This window comes from Propithecus coquereli, unplaced genomic scaffold (genome assembly GCF_000956105.1).
Source record: "Propithecus coquereli isolate 6110/MARCELLA unplaced genomic scaffold, Pcoq_1.0 Scaffold208, whole genome shotgun sequence".
NCBI lineage: Eukaryota > Metazoa > Chordata > Mammalia > Primates > Indriidae > Propithecus > Propithecus coquereli.
Window position 1 is genome coordinate 1,914,298 of NW_012145856.1, and position 15,918 is coordinate 1,930,215.

Below are 15,918 nucleotides of genomic sequence, written 5' to 3' on the forward strand. Positions count from 1 at the left end.
GGAGCTCTCTCCCCCTCTGTATAGCATACTGTAAAGATGTGACGTTTGGACCTGGTGAAGCCATTTCTGCTTCCAAGAAGGATGCTAGCCTGAGGCCCATCTCAATACACACAGATGGCAAACGCCGAGGATTACAGAGAAACAGGACTGGGGCTCTGGTGACACCATGCATTTCTGGATCATTTTGTACTTGAAGCTATCTAGACTGGTTAATTATTTGAGCCAATAAATTACCTTTTTTGTGTAAGCCAAAATGACTTAAGCAGACGTCTGTTGTTTGCAACCAAAAGGAGCCTAGATGATACACTCCCCCAAAATATAATAGCAAAGGAAGACTGCCTGCCAAGAGAAGCAAAAGAACTTATCACCAAAAGAACTCTAACTCTAACACTCCGGTCTTCCCAGCTGGTCTGAGAGCTTCTGGGGGCATATTCACTGTGTGCCCCAGCCTCTTGGAATAGCACCTGGCTCCAGTGAGTACTCAGTAAGTATTTGATGACTAAGTATGTGAAGGCCGTTAAGGTTGTCTTTTTCACCACTAAATCTCTAGCATCTGGAACAGTGCATGGGACACACAACAAACATTTATTGAATGAATGCACAACTCACCCCAGTGTGACACCTACCCCCTCCCCTCTAATCCACCAAAGGAAAAGAAGCTGTGGCTAAAACCTTGTATGACACTTTATTCTTCTGAGAGGGGAGAATACTAATGAAGGGGAAAATATCCGGGAAGGTCTTTGTTGTGGGGTACTCAGTGAGACCAGATATTCCAGTAAGTCCTTGCCTGGAGTGTTAAAGGGTATGTGACAAAGTCCATGTATTAATAGTCGCAAGCCTCCACCCAGGCCTCTGCGGTCCAATGTGACAAGAACCTGGGGTAAGTTCTGCCCAACTCCTACCCACAGTGTCCCATGAACTGGCCCATTGCAAGTCAAGCCCAGGCCCCCAAGAGTTCCTATGTGAAATATCGTTTTCTGTATTGTCTTCAAAAAATCTTTGCTTACCCCAAGGTCATGGTGATATCCTCTCACTTTCTTCTAGAAGTTTTATAGTTTGTTTTTGTTTGTTTTTTGAGACAAAGTCTTGCTCTGTCAACCTGGCTAGAGTGCAGTGGCATTGTCATGGCTCACTACTACCTCAAACTCCCAGGCTCAAGTGATCCTCCTGCCTCAGCCTCCTAACTAGCTGGGACTAGAGGCACACACCACACCTGGCTAATTTTTCTATTTTTTTGTAGAGACGGGGTCTCACTATTGCTCAGGCAGGTCTTGAACTCCTAACCTCAAGCAATCCTCCTGCTTCAGCCTTCCAAAGTGCTAAGATTGTGGGTATGAGCCACCAAGCCTGGCCAGTTTTATAGTTTTAACTTTTACATGTAAGTGTAAGATTCATCTGAAATTAATGTTTGTATATATTGTGAGCTGGGTTGAGGTTCAGTTGTTTCAGATCAATTTGTTGAAAAGGTTATCCTTTCCCATTGAATTGCTTTGGTACCTTGGTCAAAAATCAATTGACTGTGGGTCTGTTTGTGGGTCTATTTGTGGACTCTTTACTATATCAACTACTACTGCAATAATAAAAATAATAATAAAGCAATCCAATTTTTTAAATGGGAAAAATATCTGAACAGGTAATTCACAAAGGAAGATAAGAACGACCAAAACATTTGAAAACATGCTAAACATAAATCACGAAGGAATTCTATATTAAAACTACAATGAGATGATGGCATCAAAATGACTAAAATTAAAAAGACACAACCTGGGCAACATAGCAAGACCCCACCTCTACAAAAAACAAAAAAGTTAACCAGGCATGGTGGCATGTGCTTGTAGTCCCAGCTACTTACGAGGCTGAGGCAGGAGGATTGCTTGAGCCCAGGAGATCAAGGTTACAGTGAGCTATAATCGGGCCACTGAACTCTAGCCTGGGCAAGACTCTCTCAAAAAAAAAAAAGAAAAAAAGACAATACCAAATGTTGATGAGGATGTGGAGCTACTGGTACTCTCAAACATCGTTGTTGGTACAATGGACTTTGAAAATTGAATTGACAATTTTTCATAAAGTATACACCTGCCCTATGACCCAGCAATATCACTTCTCCGTATTTATCCAAACCAAATGAAAACACATATACATACAAAGACTTATATAAGAATGTTCACAGACACATGACCCAGCAATTTAACTATTAGGTATATACCTAAAAGAATTGAAAACAGAGACTGACAGAGATACTTGTACATCAATGTTCATAGCAGCATTATTCACGATAGCCAAAAGGTGGGAACAACCCAATTGTCCATCAACAGATAAATGGATAAACAAAATGTGGTGTATATACACAGGGAATATTATTCAGCCACAAAAAGGAACAAAGTTCTAATACATTCTAGAACATGGATGAACCTTGAAATCATTACACTAAGTGAAATAAGCCAGACACAAAAGAACAAATATATGATTCCGCTTACATGAAGCATCTAGAATAGGCAAATTCATAAGGACAGAAAGTAGATTAGAGGTTACCAGGGGCTAGGAATAGGCAAATTCATAAGGACAGAAAATAGATCAGAGATTACCAGGGGCTAGGAAGAGGGAGAAATGAAGGAGTTAGAACTTAATGGGTATAGAGTTTCTGCTTGGGGTGATGAAAAAGTTTTTGGAAATAGATAGTGGTGATGGTTGCACAGCCTTGTGAATGTAATTAATACCACTGGATTGTACAACGTGATGTTTTGATATATGTATACAAGGTGGAATGATTAAATCAAGCTAGTTAACATATCCATCATCTCACTTACTTATCATTTTGGTGGTGCAAATTTAAATATATTTTACCATAATAAAAACATTTTAAAGAAAAGATTGGAGGCAAGATGGTGGTCTTTAAGACTCTAGTCTGCTGCTCTCCTCATTTGCTGGCAAAAAAAGAACGTTCACAGAAGCTTGTTCATAAAAGCCAAAAATTAGACTTAACCCAAATGTCCATCAACATGTAAATGAATAAACAAATTAAGGTATAGCCATACAATATAATACTACTTGGCAATAAAAATGAACTACTAATACATGCAACAAAATGAATCAATCTAAAAAAAAAACTGAGGAAAAAGAAGCCAAACACAAAAGACTAAATTTTGTCTGATTCCATTTACATGAAAGTCTTGAACAGGCAAAAGTCCATCTATGGTGAAAGAAATCAGAAAAATGGTATGGGGTGGAGGACGATGTGAGGATTATTGGACAGTGCATGAGGGGACTTTCTGAGGGGATGAAAATGTGCTATATCTTGAGTAGGGTGTGAATTGCACGGGTGTAAGCTTCTATCAAAACTCATCGAACTGGACACTTAGGATTTATGCATTTCACTATACGTAAATTATATCTCAATGAAAATATTACCCAAAAATTCCTAAGTTGCAATTTTATAGCTCCTAATGAACAGTATCAAATACTTTCCTAAAAGATTGTGTCAGTTTACAACACCATCAACATTGTATGAGAGTATAAGTTTCCTGCACCCCCACCAGCATTCACTATTATCCCATGCTTTAATATGCAAATTTAATGAGTGAAAATAGCATCTATTTTTAATTTCCTTTTTTTTTTTTTTTTTTGAGACAGAGTCTTTCTCTGTGCCCTGGCTAGAGTGCAATGGCATCAATGTAGCTCACTGCAACCTCAAACTCCTGGGCTCAAGCGATCCTCCTGCCTCAGCCTTCTGAGTAGCTGGGACTACAGGTGCTCACCACTGTGCCCAGCTAATTTTTCTATTTTTAGTAGAAACGGGGTCTTGCTCTTGCTCAGGCTAGTCTCGAACTCCTGAGCTCAAACAATCTGCCCGCCTCGGCCTCACAGAGTGCTAGGATTACAGGCGTGAGCCACCGCACCCAGCCTAATTTCCATTTCTATGAGTACAAATTAATATTTTCCCATGTGTTTGTTTACAGTGACATTTATTTGGGGGAAATTTTTGTCCCTTGCCCATAATCTCTTGGACTCTACTGTATCTTTCAATTTGTAAGAATTCTTCATGTAATAAATATGTTAATGCTTTAATATATTTGCTCCAAATATTTCATCACTTCTTGATTGACCTTTGAACTTTCATCAGGTTCTTCTTATGTATAGAAATGTTTCATTTTCTATCGTCAAGTACATATCTTTCTTTATGATATCTTTTCTCAGTTTAGAAAGTTGTCATTACTCCCTTTCCCAAGAAAATTATCTTTTTTCTAATTTTTGCAGTTATACCTATTTTTAAATGTGTCACTTCAAACCTCTGGAACTTAGGAAGGTATGAGGTGGGATGGAAATTCATTCTTTTCAAAATGCTATTCGGTTAGTCTAAAACTGTCAGTTGTGTAACATTTTCCTCTCCTCATTGATTCGAAATGGTTCTTTTATCATAAATTATATGTAATAGGATCAAATTCCAGGCTATCCATTCTGTGTCATCGACCTGTCTAGTGTTTTATTAACACCACATCATTTAATACTGCAGTTTTCTTTTCCTTATTTTCCTTTGATATTACTTTACTTTAAAATTGTACTTCAGGTAATAGTTTATATAGTATAATACTTTTATACTAAAAGTATACATGAGGCTTAATACTTATATACTAAATACTAAATATAATACTTCAGAAATTATTCTGACCAATAAAATATCACACTATAATTATCTTTTCAAATGTTGTTATAAGTAAAAATTCATGTGGAAAAAAAATTCATCTCTTTATAGTCGCTCTTCCGGCCATGAGCATGGTATGACTTTCTGTTTTTCCAAGTCATCTTTTATCTCTCTCAATAAAGTCTTAGGGAGAACTCTCCAGCCAGGGGAGCTGAGCGTGAGCCCAGCAGAGCCCGGACCGTGGCCTCCACGGTGGTGGCAAGCTCTCGAAGGTTGCCTTTCTTTGCTCTCACAACATAAAGGCAACCATTTCTACACCGTATTGTTATGTGTGATGAAAAATGGACTCTTTTTGACAATCACAAGTGTTCAGCACAATGGCTGGATAAAGATGAAGTGCCAAAACACAGTCCAAACCCAAATATGCATCAGAAAAAGTTAGTGGCGTCTGTCTGGTGGTCCAGCGCTGGTATTATCCACTACAGCTTCATCAAACCTGGTCAATCCATTACAGCTGATATCTACTGCAACCAACTGGAAGAAATGATGAGGATGCTTGTGATTAAGCAGCCAAGACTGATCAATACAGACAGGCTCATCTTCTTACAAGACCACATGTTACAAAAAACAAGGCTGCTCAAACTACAGAAGCTGGACTTGGAAACTCTCTGTCATCCCCAGTATTCACCAGCCCTTGCAACAACTGACTACCACTGCTTCCAGGATTTGGACCACTTCTTGCAAGGAAAAATATTCACTTCTCAACAAGCTGCGGATAACGCCTCTCACGATTTCATTGCCACTTGCTCTCCAGGTTTCTTCACTGCTGGCGTAAATGAGCTACCGTTAAGATGGCAAAACTGTGTTGATAGTTTAGGCACACACTTTGATTAATTGTATGTTTTTTTTTTTTTTTTTTTGAGACAGAGTTTCACTCTGTTGCCCGGGCTAGAGTGAGTCCCGTGGCGTCAGCCCTAGCTCACAGCAACCTCAAACTCCTGGGCTCAAGCGATCCTACTGCCTCAGCCTTCCAAGTAGCTGGGACTACAGGCATGCGCCACCATGCCCAGCTAATTTTTTCTATATATTTTTAGTTGTTCAGATAATTTCTTTCTATTTTTTTTTTAGTAGAGACGGGGTCTCGTTCTTGCTCAGGCTGGTCTCGAACTCCTGAGCTCAAACAATCCACCCGCCTCGGCTTCCCAGTGATAGTTTAGGCACACACTTTGATTAATTGTATGCTTCTTGTGAGAGATATAATAAACTAAACTTTTAATTCAAAATTGGACATTTCATATTTAATGACTTAATATTAAATAAATAGCCTCACCCTAAGAATGAGAAGAAAAAACACCTATCAAAATTTTATGGAATATTTTGCATTTCACCAGCATCCATCAATCCTTTACTTTTGGTAAACATTTCCATTATCTCCTATTTCAGGGATTTTGTACTTTTAGGCATTAGGTTTACTAAATACCACATCTGCCTTTTTACTCAAATTATTTCCTTTATTTACAGCTGTTTGCATTATCCAGTTTTCCTGGTAGCTTGTATAGATTAGTACCTGAATTTCTCTAAAACCACCAAGCTTTCACTTAAGTGTCAAAATTATTTTTATTTCTTTACAGTAATTTAAATTTGGATTTCAATCCTTGCTTATGTTTTGGGAAACCCGGCTATCTACCAAAGCCTGAAAACATAGAAAGTTTATTCTTACCAATGTCCTTTCTATATCAACATTCAGAGTAACTGGCTGTCATTTTTCACAGTGATGATTTCATTTATGGCTTTTATAATCTCTTGCTCAGAAGTTATTGCTTTGGTACAGGCTATTTGGAGAACTTTCATGTGAATGAGCCTATACTGTATTTTCACTTTTTATTCCATCCTAGTTATACTGTGAGCTCTAAAAAAAAAATACTCTTCCATGAGTGGATTATTAAAATTTGGTATATGTTTACAATGGAATATTACTCAATTATAAGAAACGACAGTGATCTAGCACCTCTTATACTTTCCTGGATTAAACTTAAGCCCATTATCCAAAGTGGGGCACCAAAAGAGCAGAAGAACGGGATCCATTTGTACTCACCATCAAATTGGTACTAACTAATCAACACTAGGGTGATCACATGGCAGAAATACTCTCTAGGGATTAGGGGAATGGGGGGGGGCAAATCTACAACTAAAGGACACGGGGAGTACTAAAGGGAGGGAAGGGCATGCATTTAACCGGCATTTGGGTGAGGCAAAGACATAAAGTGTATCTATAATGTTTGTACCCTCACAAAACCCTGGAATAATAAATAAAAAAAAAAAATGTTAAAAAAAAAAAATGGGGATAATGATACCTGCTTCCTGGGTTTATGGTGCAGACTAAAAGAGGTAAACAACCGGCACAAAGTAAGCATGAGATATGTACAGCTATGCGTGCATCCACATGCAACCCTTCGTTACCTTGTTTAAAATAATCATCTAATAATCTTTCATAATCTAATAATAAAATATCTAATGTTAAATAAATGCTAGATTATTAGCTATAAAAAAAATACTCTTGCCTGGTTACCATTTGTACTACTTCAAGCAAGCATCCTTTTATTTTATTTTATTTTATTTTTGACTAGTCAAGTGCAATAGTGAGAAGGGGACAAAGAAGTAGAACAAGGAATTCAATCTGTAACTGACTATGAACAATCAAGTGAGGTAACTCACTACCTTCAGACCAGCCAAGCATCCTTTTATTAATACTTAAAGTACAGATCCCAGCCTACATTGAGATGAACATTCCCTGGTCGTACTTTGTCAATAGTTTTCTCATTGCTACAGTTTATTGGTTTAATTGTCACAAGCTTAATTTAGGGGACACGGAATTACCTGTGGATCCATTTGTTAACTGGAAATTCTGCTTCGTCACACAATTGACAATCCTGAGCAAATTGAAACGCCTATATCAATAATAATTTGTTGGGGGGGTAAGGGCAACATAAGTAACCTAAACATCTGTACCCCCATAATATCCTGAAATAAAAAGAAAAGAAAAGAATAATTTGTTAACACATTTGCCATGTTAAAATTAATTAAAATTTACAACTACAACAAGAATCTTAATTTTACAAAGGGGAAGGAATGATGATTTGGGACATAAAAAAATGAACTGGACTTAAGCTTTGCCCCCACACACTTTTCATATCCCTTTGTGTGTGTGGGGGAGAATGAAATCTTATCATTCCAGCAACATAGATGAGCCTGGAAGATATTATGTTAAGTGAAATAAGCCAGGCACGGAAAGTTAAATACTGTATGTTCTCACTCGCATTCAGGAGCTAAAAAAGTTAATCTCATAGAAGTAAAGAGTAGAACAGAGGATACTAGAGGAAGGGAAGGGTAGGAGAAAGGGAAGGATAGGGAGAGATTTGTTAAAGGATGCAAAATTATAGCCAGATAAGAGGAATAAATTCTAGTATTCTATAGCACTGTGGGGTGACTATAGTTAATGATAATATATAGTTTCAAATAATTAGAAGAGAGAACATTAAATGTTCCCAACACAAAGAAATGATATATGTTTGAGATGACGGATATGCTAATTACCCTGATCTGATCACTATACATTATATGTATTGAAACCTCACCATGTACTCCATAAATATGTACAATTATGTCAGTTAAAAAAACAAATAAAAATTAAAATTAAATTTAAAAGAATGTATCTTTTGGGATTATGGTATTATTTATCAAATAGTGTTTTCTTTTAATAATAAAATTTTTATACCTGTTCAGGAACATTGTATATTACAAATATTTGTTACAACACAAAGGGGAATGAATTAACATTTGGCCATACCGATGTTTGTGTTACCCAAAAAACTACTGGATGCAAACTGTTATGCAAATATGAGATTCACCGCAAACTTTAAAATATAAACTTAAATAAATATTTTTATCAGTTAACAAAAAAGAACTCTCAGAAGAAGCTTTCCACCCAGATTATACACATGGGAGAGGAAGGCAATACAAAGAAAAAGGCCTTTGGGTGGCTACTGTGGGGCGATTCTCTCATTTTACCTTCCTTCTAGTTGAAGAGGTTGGAAAGTTAAACACACACTTCCCAGAATTCATTGCACTTGGGAGACCCCAGGGCCAGCTCTCTGCCCCCTTCTACCTGTCTTTGCTGGCAAGCAAGGTCATGGAAATGTGGGGATTGAGAGCAGAAGCCTCTGAAATCTGCCCTTCCAACCCCTAGTGGACAGCTTCAGATGTGTGTTGCTGAACTCTGAGCTTCAGGAGCACTATCAGAGACAACCATTGTGGGTAAATTCTTAATTGCTCTAAGAGTATTCCTTGAGGCCCAATCCAGAAGCAGCTCCTTCAATCCCACTGACAATTTGTAAACACCTAATGTCCTGTTGTGAAACCCTTCCTGTCGAAATACCTGGGGCTTTCCTGTTTCCTGCACCTAATGCTGATTGAGGCAGATTTCATAATCCCGGGACTCTTTCCACAAAAGAAAGAAGTGGGGGGAGATCAGATTTACTCTGCCAAAGATGAGCATTTCTGTCCCTGCACCGTGTCCTCTATATCTTCAGAGGCCCCTGGGAATGTGACTAACACACACACACATATAACATGCTCACATATAAATTTTGTCCTCTCTGTCAATCCAACCGTTTTAACTGTCAGGCCTGTCTGTGGTCAACAAGGCTGCAACTGTATCTTTCAAGGTGAGATCAGGGTTCAGAGGTGACTTCAATTATCTGATGAGGCCAACATGCCAATCTTTCCTGCCACTCCCCATATCCAACTGGAGCCAATTGAGTTGATAATGCAGCCTCTCCGTGTCTTTTATGAATTTCTCTCCACTTTGCTCCCAGAAGCCCCTACCATTTGAAGAACATTGTCTCCAAAGACTTCCTTATGCAATAGGCTGAGAAATCATTCCATTCCACTTGTCAGCCCATGGCTATATTCATTTTTTATTGTCGTCATGATAATTACCACAAACCCAGTGGCTTAAAACAACACCCATGTGTTATCTGGCAGTTCTGTCGGTAAGAAGTCTGGGTGAGCTCAACTGCTCCCTCTGCTGGTTTTCACAAGGCCAAAATCAAGGGTTAGGCCAGCTGGGTACTCATCTGGAGGATCAGGAAAGAATCCCTTTTCAGGCTCATCCACATGGTTGGCAGAGCTAAGTCCTATATGGTTGTAGGACTGAGGTTCCCTTTTCTTTGCTGGCTGTCACCCGAGGGTCATTCTTGACCCTAAAGTCTGCTGGCATCTCCTGGCTCATAGCCCTGTCCATCTTCAAAGCCAGCAATGGTGAGTAATGTCCTTACACTTGTGCTCCCTACTAAATACACACACACATACTCACACTCACACACACACACACACACACAAGACACCCTTCAGCACCTACAGCCAGAGAGCGCCATCTTTGCTTAATCATTCATGCATTTATGATGAAAATTTGTGGATTTTATTTATGAACACTTAAAGAACTTTTTTATTGATTTTTGAAATTGTTATTCAATTATGAAAAGCATAAGGAAAAGGAACATAAGGCCCCACTATCCCATAGTCTCTCTCCTCAGAGGAAACTACCATTAAAGCTTTCTTTTTTATATCTTTCCATACAAGCATAGTATAATATAGGTATATACATTGCTCCATTTTTCATTATGAAATCTAAAACATATTCGAAAATGTGCACAAAACAAAATGTATCAAGCAAACATCTGCATAACCACCACCCAGGTCAAGAATCCTGCTGGCTCCAGAAGCCCCTTCACCTCCTCTTCCAGAAACTACCTCTCCTTTTCCCCCTCAGGCCATAATACCCTGACCTTAACAATAATCACATTCTTATTTTTCTCTATAGTTTTACTAGTTTTTACCCCTGAGCACATATTTTTAAACACTACAGTTTCCTTTCCTTTGTTTTTGAAATGCATGTAAATAGAACCACACAGAATGGATTCTCTTGTGTCTGACTTCTTTCGATCACCATCAATGTGTGTGAGACTCATTCATGTTGTTGTATATTTGAAGAGTTTGTTCCTTCAGTATGACATTGTATGGATATTCCACAATTTATCCACTGTCCTACTGATGGATATTTGGGTTGTTATCAGTTTTGACCTACTGCTAATTACGTTCCTTTTCTTCCAACTTTATTGAGATGTAATTAAAGTACACTCCTAGGTACACATTTAAAGTGTGCAATTTTATCAGTTTTGACACATGTATACACTCATGAAACCATCACAGCAGTCAAGGTAATGAACATGTCCATCGCCTCCAAAAGTTTCCTTGTGCCCCTGTGGATAGATGGATGGATGGTTGAATGGATGAAGTTAGTCTGCAAGGAAGAAACAAAGAAAGGAAATCTGGATGCTTAGAAGGAGCCCTTACATGCTGTAGTTGCTAGTCATCATTTTGGATGCACCCCCTGAATACCCTCTAAAATAGATGTTACAGAGACAACGCATGCATCAGCTGACTCTAAGGGCCCATTCTTGTGCCTGAGCAGACTACTGACTCGGGAAACCTGACTGGTTGTAGAGAAATGACAGGCATGCCCTGGTTTGTGTCTTGGACAGAAGCTCCTGAATGCACCATTATGGCCAAATAAAAACAGATTGTGAGGACTGACTTTTTAAAAATAAAAATTGTATATATTTAAGGCATACAACATGATACATTGACAAATGTATACATAGTAAAATCTTAATGGGAATGTAAATTAGTACCACCATTACATAAAACAGTATAGAGGTTTCTCAAAAAAATTAAAAATAGTGCTACAATATGATCCAGCAATCCCTCCTCTGAACATATACCCAAAAGAAATGGAATCAGTACCTCAAAGAGCTATCCGCACTCCCCTGTTCGTTGCAGCACTATTCACAGTAGCCAAGATATGGAATCATCCTAAGGACTGATTTGAACCTCTCCTGGTGTTGCTGATCAGAGCTGAGAATGTACTCCTGACCACATGGCCACTACCGTTTCAGTCACACTTCAAAGTGTGACACAACGGAGAGGTCAGTAGTTTCTCAGGGAGTTAGCAGACCTCCTCCCAGCTGCCCATGACCAGTTTCTGAAGCTCCCAGGCTGCAGGAGAGGTTCAGCCTTCACCCAGATCTCGGCTCTCAGAAGTTAATCCCTTACGTCACCCTTTCTCCCTCACACCCATCTTCTGTTCTCCTTCATATAGCTTCTCTCACCCAGCACCACCCCTGCATGGGTCCTTTCCTGTGGGAAGCTCCAAAGTCACTGGCACCTTCCATGTCTGGCTTTTAGGGTTGATAAGACCTTGGATCCAGAGTCCTTAGAATTGGGGTTCATATAGCTCACTCTGAGCCCTCACCCGGCAGTGAGCCTTCACCCCCCTCCCTTGCCCACCCTCACACCTACCAGCTTCCATCCCAGTGACCCAAATGACTCTGGCTTCCTCTGTGACCTCACTTGGATTCTAGCTTCTGTTTCGGGGAGTTCTGGTACCTGACCCTACCACACCCGCTGCCCACTACCTCATGTAACAGGACTGGGTACACTGCCCTCGCCTCTCAGAATTTTATTTTCTAATGCAATCTTTCATGTTTTGGGATTCCTGCTTGCTCCTTAGTACCATTGATTCACACCAGCCCTGCCTCATCCACACAACCAACCAAAATCTATACTAACTTGAATTGTGCTCTAATAGCTTCTTGTTTGGTAGTATATTTGAGGGGGAAGGGAAGTTTCCTTTCTTTTGTTTAATTTTTTTCAGGCCCGTTTTTTAAAAAGCACAGAGACAATGAGTAATGATCACATATAATTCCACCGGGAAATAGCCATTAACAACAAGGTGATATACTTCCTGCCAGTCTTTCTCCTGTGTTTAGATTTTTTTTCCTTTTTCATTATTAACCTAAGTTTCCCCAGGCAAACCGACCAGTGTGTAAATTCGGAGTAGTGACATTTACCCATATTTTATTGTCTCTTACCCTGTGGGCCACTGCGTTACTTCACTTCCCCTACAAATTGCCCGTCAACTATGTCTGCAACTCACTCACCAACAAGTCAGGCAGGCCGCAGTGCGGCAATGCCGGGCACCACCACTCCGGCAGGCACCAGCCTCTTCCCCAGGGTATTTGATGCAGCCCCAGCTGCTGTTCTCTCTGCATTGTTACTAGGGGCTGCTAGATGTGGCCATCTCTGCCAGGGGTGTGAGGCTGGGCTGTCCTTGGCACCCTGGAGGCCCCGAAGTAGCAAGGGTTCTATGCTGAAATGAGGAGAAGGCTTCATACCCCTCGGGCTTCTCAGTCCTTTAGGCCTTGTAAACCAACATGTCCCAGAGCTTTTGCTGAAGATCTCCTTCAGTGGTTACTGGAAGACATCCCGTCCATGGGACTTGGACAAGAGTCCCCTGGGGGCCGTGCTGCGGGCAGAGCTCACTGTCAATTTCCAGAATTGCCCGGCACCCTGCCCAGCCTGGAAAGCTGGGGCTCCGCTGCCAAGCCAGCTCCAAGCTGTTTCCTTCTTCCCCTAGGATGAGGTCTCTCCCGCCAGCTGCTCAGGTAGCCTCTAGATAACACCCCCAACCAGTCAGCAAGGCCATCTAGCCTGGAAGAACCATGGCCTCAGGCCACGTTCATTGATTCAGCAGATATCAAGTGAATGCTACTCTGTGTCTGCTCTGCCAGGCACTAAGAGTACAAAGGTGAGTAAAGATGAACATGGGGCCTGTCCTCGTGGAACTTACATTCTAGTGGGAGAGAAGACAACGATCAAATCACAAATAAGTATAAACAGTAAGAAAGAGCAGTTTACAAAACGCTGTAAAGCTCAGGTGCTCTGTACTGCCAGAAATAACAGGAGGCTTTTATTTTACCTGCATGCAATGAAGGAGCACCTTCCTCAACAGGTGTGTGGCCCCTAGGGGGGCCGAGAGACTGAACCCTCGGAGTTTAGCAGCCCAGAAAGGATGGCTGCAGCCAAGTCCTCGAAGAGCAAGGTTGGGGAAGGGGTAGAGGGGAAGGACTTGGGTCTCCAGGTGGCTCCAGGGCTTCTCCTTGTGGTCTCCGGTGGAATCGCACTCCCTGGCCGTCTTGCTTTTGGGGTTGGGGAGTGGATCAGACGGAGGTGCCACCCTGCCAGGTCTGCTTCCTGAGCAGAAGTAAAGTGTGTCCCTTCCCGGCTGGAATACTTAACAGCCAGGGCGAGACCTCCTGGAGCTCTCTTTCCCCCTGGCATGGTGACTGGCAATGTTCAAGATGGTAGCTGTATGTCAGCCTGTGCCCTGGGGTGACGGCGATGGGCAGAGCCCCTGGCCATCCACGACGGGCCTGAGCTTGGGCATGGGACAAACTCTTGTGGTCCTAAGCCACTACACTTTGGGGTTTAGTGGTCATAATTTCCTGGAGATGGAGCCTCCTGGTGGCTGAAAATGTGCATTTGTTGTGTTTTTTTAGCCAGACAGCTAGCTTGGTGAGAGCAGGGCTGCTGCCCGTTGTGTCACTGTACCCTGTGCCCGAAACACTGCTGGGCACAGAGCCAGGGCCCTCAGATTCAATGACTTGACCCCATCTCCTCAGGAAAACCACTTGTCCCTGCAGGAATGGCAGCTGGGGCCCTCCCGGTCAGAATCAGCTTCTTGTCCCTAGGTGAAGCCCTCACTCCCTGCCTGTCCTGAGGCAGCTCAACCACCCAGGTGCCCCTGGGCCTTCCCTCCTCCTTCCTCAGGCTCCACATCTCCCCTCCTGTTCCAGGCACAGCCACCATCATTTTCCTGGGGACACCACTTGAAGCCTCTTCCTGCCGGGGGAGACCGAGAGGAGGGGCCTAAAGCTCAGCTTCCTGCAGAAATGAGGGCTCTTATCTCCTCAGGCCTGAGCAATTGGAGGCTGGGCCAGAAATGCAGAAGGGAACAGAAACCAACAATGGGCAGAAATTCCCTTCAGCTACAAGCTCCAGGTGCAGCTCCAGGTGTAAGCAGCGACAACAGACAGGTGCAACTTTAGGGACATTTAAAAGATTCACAATTCCAGGGAGAAGAAAGGCACTCTCTCCTATACTGCTCACAGGAAGCAAAGTCAGCCCAACATATTGGGCACATTATATATATGCTGACCCTTTTAGCAATTGGATTGAGCCTACCTAAAAGTACTACCTAGAGGTCCACAAACATACATAGGAAGCGTTTTCTTTGAGGCATTGTTCCTCATACTGAACACTTGAAAACAATCCATCAATCGGGAAATAGCTAAGTAAATTATGGTATAGCTCAGAAAATGAAACATTATGCAGCCATAAAAAGGAGTTAAAGCTATACGTTCTAACCTAGAAAGATGTTCGAGATGGCCAGGCATGTTGGATCACGCCTGTAATCCTAGCACTCTGGGAGGCTGAGGCGGGAGGATTGCTCAAGCCCAGCAGTTGGAGGTTTCAGTGGGCTATGATGATGCCACTGCACTCTAGTCAAGGTGACAGGGTAAGAGTCTGTCTCAAAATTTTAAAAAGTGAGTTCACGCCACAGCTCTGGGAAGGGAGAGTCACTGTCAGATCCAGCTGCTCTGCAGGACTCTGGGGAAAAGCTCACACTAAGTAGACACCGTTCTGCCACCATGGGTAAAGGAGACCCCAACAAGCCGCGGGCAAAATGTCCTCGTATGCCTTCTTTGTACAGACCTGCCGGGAAGAGCACAAGAGGAAACACCAGGACTCTTCTGTCAATTTCGCCAAATTCTCCAAGAAATGTTTGGAGAGATGGAAGACCATGTCTGCAAAGGAAAAATTGAAGTTGGAAGATATGGCAAAAAGTGACAAAGCTTGCTATAACAGGGAGATAAAAATTATGTTCCTCTCAAAGGTGATAAGAAAGGAAAGAAAAAAGATTCCAATGCTTCTAAAAGGCCACCATCTGCCTTCTTCTTGTTTTGCTCTGAACACCACCCAAAGGTCCAAAGTGAACACCCAGGCCTATTCATTGGGTATACGGCAAAAAAATTGGGTGAAATGTGGTCTGAACAGTCAGCCAAAGATAAACAACCATATGAACAGAAAGCAGCTAAGCTAAAGGAGAAATGGGAAAAGGATACGGCTGCATACCGTGCCAAGGGCAAAAGTGAGGCAGGAAAGAAGGGCCCTGGCAGGCCAACAGGCTCAGAGAAGAAGAGTGAACCAGAAGATGAGGAGGAAGAGGAGGAGAAGGAAGACGAAGAGGATGAGCAAGAGGAAAAGGAAGATGATGAGAAGGAAGATGAAGAGTAAATGGCTATCCTGTAACGATGCAT

At 41.6% G+C, this 15,918-nt stretch overlaps 2 pseudogenes across 1 annotated transcript; both read left to right on the forward strand.

Moving 5' to 3' along the window:
• The first annotated feature begins 5,958 nt into the window (after nt 1-5,958).
• Nucleotides 5,959-11,179, forward strand: LOC105810255 (annotated as a pseudogene).
• Nucleotides 11,180-15,152: 3,973 nt separating this feature from the next.
• LOC105810264 lies at nt 15,153-15,912 on the forward strand (annotated as a pseudogene). The gene has a single exon (XR_001137489.1). The product of XR_001137489.1 is annotated as a high mobility group protein B2 pseudogene (transcript).
• Nucleotides 15,913-15,918: the final 6 nt, after the last annotated feature.